This window comes from Arachis duranensis, chromosome 10, assembly GCF_000817695.3.
Source record: "Arachis duranensis cultivar V14167 chromosome 10, aradu.V14167.gnm2.J7QH, whole genome shotgun sequence".
Lineage (NCBI taxonomy): Eukaryota > Viridiplantae > Streptophyta > Magnoliopsida > Fabales > Fabaceae > Arachis > Arachis duranensis.
In genome coordinates this window covers 104,382,387-104,388,464 of record NC_029781.3, presented here as the reverse complement: position 1 = coordinate 104,388,464, position 6,078 = coordinate 104,382,387, and positions in this window count along the sequence as shown.

Sequence of the window (6,078 nt, the reverse complement as noted above, 5' to 3'; positions counted from 1 at the left end):
TGGATGTTTTCTTGTTTTAATTTAAAATTGAAATCCAAGAAAAATGAAAACAACAAAAAAGAACAAAATGAAACCCAAGAAAAAGAAGTGTGCAAAAGAATTTTGAAAAATAAATACTGAAAAGGAATAATAAATATTTAATTACTGTAAAGCCCATTCCAAAAATAAAAAAAAATCCTAAATCTAGAAATAGTAAAATTACTAAACAACCCCACATGTGATTATATATACAGCACAAGTAATGTAGCCAATGCCTCTTATGCCATCAATGCATCTTGTGTCATGCAGGTTGCTCTATTCCTTTCCATTTACTACAAAATTTGGAAACATTTTAGGTTTCTAACCACTTATAATTGTTTCTTTCCTTCTTGCTTCTCATGAAGTTGAGGTCGATATAGACTTACATTTTGTCGGAGTTGATGATCTCCAATTAGGTCAAAAAAGACTTCACCTCTTTAGACAGGAGATAATTCTTTTTGACTTGATCCGAAATCATTGACTCAGACAAAACGAGAATCTATATCTACATCGACATCATGACAATAAGATCCAATTGCAAAGACATCTTCTAATCCCTCTTCGTGATCTCAAGCCGAATTCTCGACAACACAACTGGGTAAGAATGATGAGTTTTGTTATATTTAAATTTAGATATTTACCATCTTTCAACTCCTTTAGATCTTCTTTGTTTATTTATTCATTTTTTTAAAGTAAAATTACATATAATTTCTTACTTGTAATAATTCTATTTAAAGAAAAGAAGTATTTGATTTTCTGTCACACCAACCTAATCACTTTTCTTACTTAATCTTATTCCTATGGAAGTGGATTGAGTTGGTTCTTCATAAATCTTATTGCTTTGGCTTATTATTCATTGGTAGCCATGTTCATATCCAAAAGCTGTCAAACTATATATTAAATTTATTATAATCTTTTTATATTATTATATTTTATGAATGTTTGGTGCATATCAATAATATTTTCTGTTGATTATATTAAAATTTTGATAATCAAGTTTTATGCCTTTATTAATATTTTGTGTTAGCTACTAGCTAGGGTTTGGTTTGATGCCACAAGTTTTTAGCCATGTAATTGTGATAACCTAAATTTGTGAATGGCTAATAATTTTTCATCATTTTAACCCAACTTTGATTGGGATGCATGGGTATTTTAGGTCAACTAAAAAAAATAATTGCAGATAGATTATTATTATTGCATGTTCATAAATTACATGTAATAATGTATGCACCGAAATGTTTATAATTGTTATTTTTAATTCATATTATTAAAGATTACTTAGCTAATCCAACTAACTAAATGTATGAACATCTATTCATTCTACGAACTACTTATAAATCATAACCAACCAAAAATTAATCAACATACTTGACGATAAATATTTCTGTCATGAATGCCATAAACATTATAATATGGGTAATGTGTTAGGAAATTATTTTATTTTATTTTATTTTATTTTATATTTATAATTTTATACATGTAATATTTATAATAACAAATTATTTTTATAATTATTTAGTCAAGTCTTTCTTCTTTTTCTTTTATCTAATGTCTCTTCTTTTTTTTTTCTCCAATTAAAATTTTTTGTTATTAATCTTTAAGATATATTAGACCAACTTAATTAAATTTAGTTATTAATTAAAATAATTTGGTTATGTAATATTATTTATTATTTTTATTATTTTTCAAATATTTTTTATTTATAATGTAGCTGCTAAAGTGTGCTCCATTAATTATGAATTACCAAATAAACTAAACTCTTATCATCCATTATTTGCCGTAAAGGACGGGTGATGAATGTCGGTGCCCTATCCCAGAGTCCACAAATTTCCACTTTCTTCTTTATTAAGGAAATATTTATTTAAGTATTAACAATTATTCACGTGAATATGTCACTATATAAAAATAATTAGATTCTTTAATAATTTGTTTAATAAATTATTTAATTAAAAATAATTACATTAATTTATATGTTTTTTTATAGTAGTTACTTATTTGTCTGCTTAAATAAACGTCGAGATTTAAATTTTATTTTGTATATATATGTATGCAATAATTTATTAACGAATGATAAATTTTTAAATAAAGTTCAGATCAGCGACGGATCAGTTTTTGAAATACGATAAAAAGTTCAAAAATTATATATTAATAGCTTAATTATTATTTTTACAATAAAAAATATTAATGTGAGATCTTAGGTAGTGTTTGTTTGTAGAGACACGACAGAACAGGACACTAAGACAAAGACGACAATAGGACAGAGACATTAAAAATTTGTTTTGTATACAGTGTTTGGATATGATGGATAGGACACTAATGTAATATCCAGTATTATGTTTGGATACACATAGACAAGACTAAAATATTATATGAAATGACTAAAATAACCATGTGATTCCAAATTTTCTAGTATAAACTAATTTAATAAAGAATGAGAGTACATAGGAGTACAGACAGTAGGAATTTGAAAAAAAATATTTGAAGCAGTCAAAAATTTTAATAAAAAATTATATAATAGTATTTATATTAAAATAAAATTTATAAAATAATTATTTTTTTTAAATTTATTATTAATATGTAGGAATACATATGATTAATATTAACAAAAAAAATAAATCTGAGTTTGATTAATAAAAAATTTCGTTTAGGTTAATAAGCCAAATTAATTTTAAATACAAAATCACTTTTACAAAAAAATCCATTTTTACATGGAAAAAAATTAATTTTTCACATAAAAATCTATTTTTATTTAGAAAACTAATTTTTTTTATCTAAAATTTTATTTTTCTTTTCAAAAAATTAATTTTTCTTTAAATTATATAAAATCAATTACAATTTATAAATTATTTTTTAGCATTTTAAAATATCAATTTTACCTTTATAATATTTATCTTTTAAAAGTCTCCAGACTAATTATTTTTGTTATTATTTTTATTACAAATCAAATAATATAATATAAGGTTAAAATGATGTTGAAGTAAGAATGATAAGAAAAAAGAAATTAGCCAGTCCAATAAAAATTTCCATAAAAAAGAGAAAGTACCTAAAGAAAAAAAATAGAAAGATCCAGTAAAAATTTCTATAAAAAAGAGAGAGTACCTAAAGAAAAAAAGAGAAAGAAGGAAAACGTAGAAATAGAAAAAGAGCATGGAGAAAAAAAAGTACTTTTTGAGAACACGCAAAATAGGAAAAATAAGAAGAGGATAACATTAGAATAATAAAAAATAGCACCATGGACAAAAAAAATTCATAAAAACAGTCCGTGTCCCTCTTTCAAATACCGTGTCCATCATTGTCCTTCGTAAAAGAGTGAACAAAAGTATAAAAAACTGTTTCGAAAACAATATGTTCAGTGTCCATGTCTTTGTTTCCAAATACTTTTTAAAGATGTACTGTCTATATCTCCAAAAACAAACGCTACCTTAATTACTTTATCAACTTGCCAACTCTCTTGGCATAGTTATTAGGGATTCGACCTTTGTTGTGGAGAGAGAGAGAGAGGTTTTTATCAAAGTTTTGTAGGCTTTTGGCAATACATCCTAATGTATCAAGTTAGTAAATGAAGTATGTTTAATAATTTTATTTGAGTTCTTTAGTGTATGTGCTTTCCTTTGAGTATGAATAGATAAATTAGCTTCTTCTTTGTTTTTTTTTTCTCTGTCTTTGATGTCATATTTGGTTTAATTTTTAATATATATAAGTTATAATTTATTGATATAGAATTATAGATTATGTTTCTATTATTTGAAGCAGCTCGTGAGTTCGAGTTAGCTCGTGAGTTTTCGTTAAACCGAAGTTGAGCTTACAAAATAGACTCAATTGTTAATGAACCGAATTGTAAACTAAACTTAATTTTCGTGAATGGAATTTAAATTTGATGTTACTCGACTCACTTCCAGCCTATACTAGGCATTGCAATTCATTGGAAACAATTAGCTAATAAGAAATGACCATGATAAACCACGAATCATTGATGTGATTTAATTTGAAAGTATCTTAAATTTAAATTCATTCATTTTATTAACTATATATTTATCAGCTACTCCTATTAATTATCAAAGCAAAAGTTATATCCAATAATTAGCCTTTGCAAACCACTTAGCGTGAAGGACGGTGAATGTTGTCAAATTGTCAAAAATTGCTGCTGCCTTTCATAATTAGCACAAGAGTTTTATAAACTAACCTCTCTAATTATTCTCTCACTCTCAATTTCATAATCTCATGCTTTAATTTATGCTACATTGCTGCTATTCACATCAGTTTTTATTTTCAACAATGTTAATTGTTACCTGATAAATTAAATTTATTATTTTTTATTAAAAAATATCATGTGCATACAAAATAAATTATTATATATTTGTATATAAATATATATATTATTTAATTTATTTTTAGTGTGTATTTTATATTTTAATATATATTCTGTACGAATAATTAATTAATTTGATGATTAATTTTTAGTATATATATAACATAATTATTTTTCGTTAATACTTGGCCAAAACAATTTTTTTACTAAATTTTAAATTTTAAATTTTAAAGAGTAGTATTAATTCGAAATAATAACTTATATTAATAACAAATATTAATCTCCTAATATTTCTAATTTTATCTAGTATTTTATTAAATAATTAACGTCTTTAGAAACTCACAAAGTAATAATTTCAATTTCATTCACATATAGTTTCATTTGAAAATGTTTCAAGTGCTATTTTGGTGTCTCAATGAAATATATATATTAGATTAAAAATCCTAGTTCAGAGCACTTCATTATTCTCACCCTCACAAGGCTATATAGGTAATTTTACACTCATAATATTATATGGTTATTCCAATAACAAATAGGTCATTTGAGATGTATAGAATATGAATATTTTGTTGAATTGTTATATTAGCATGTTGAACATAATATTTACAGATACTTGTTTAACATATATTTTATCGTGTCGTATTCTATATCTGTTCGTCATAGTTTGAGATACTCATTTTATTAACCAATTTAAAAATCGTGTTAATGACAATATCAGATGACAGAATTAACTTCCTGTTGCACGGATCTCAATATTATTAATAAAGTTCCTGTAAATGATGAAGATGATATATAGTTGAGTGCTACTAATTATCAACTCTATATTTTACTATAATGTAAAATAATGATTTCTTAATTCATGAAAAGTGATTTATTAGACATTGATTAACTATACAAAGTTACTTTTCAAGGTCCTGTAATGTGTATTTTCATGTTTTTAAAATTACCAAGGTTCTATTCATATAGCAATGATTTGCTCTGTTGTTCTTCAGAAACTTCTGGAATATTTGGAGTTTTAGGAGGTAAAATTGTTTCTAGTAGTGTGACTTGATCCTTAGTTAGCCTTTGCTTTTAGAAATTGAAATTTAGACTGAGAAACTAAAATTTAGAATTGTATTTGATAAACAAAAATTTTAGTTTTAGGATACAAAATTTTAGTCTATTTAATACTTTAAAAAATAAAAATATAAGAAATTAAAATTTTTTAAAATAAAAACTAAAATTTTAATAATATTTGTTTTTAAAAATTATTTTTATTCAATTTTTTAAATTTTAAATTTAATCTCATTTTTTCTTCTTTGATAAAATAAAATATTAAAATATAATTTAATTCTATATATTTTATATCAAAAATAATACAAAAATTTAATTTACTTTCGCTCTCTATATTTATTTTAAATTAAATATAATATTAACACATAATTCAATTTAATATATTCTACACTAAACTACAATACAAAAACTTAATTTAATTTTTGTTTATTCGTCTCTATCTCACAATCTCAATCTCTCCATTTTTACGTCCCTTCTAAACGCAGCTTAAAATGAACTAAGCTAACTAACTAACTGTTTTCCCGCTTCTTTGAACTTCAGTTTTGTATGTGTGATTAGTTAGTTAGTTATGCTGGTTATAATCCGCTGTATTTATCCTCACGGGTAGTTTACTGTAGTGCCTGTAGCTAGGTTTATAAAACTAACGTGTAAGTAGTACATGATCAATTGATCACTAATTATATTATTATTATTATTAT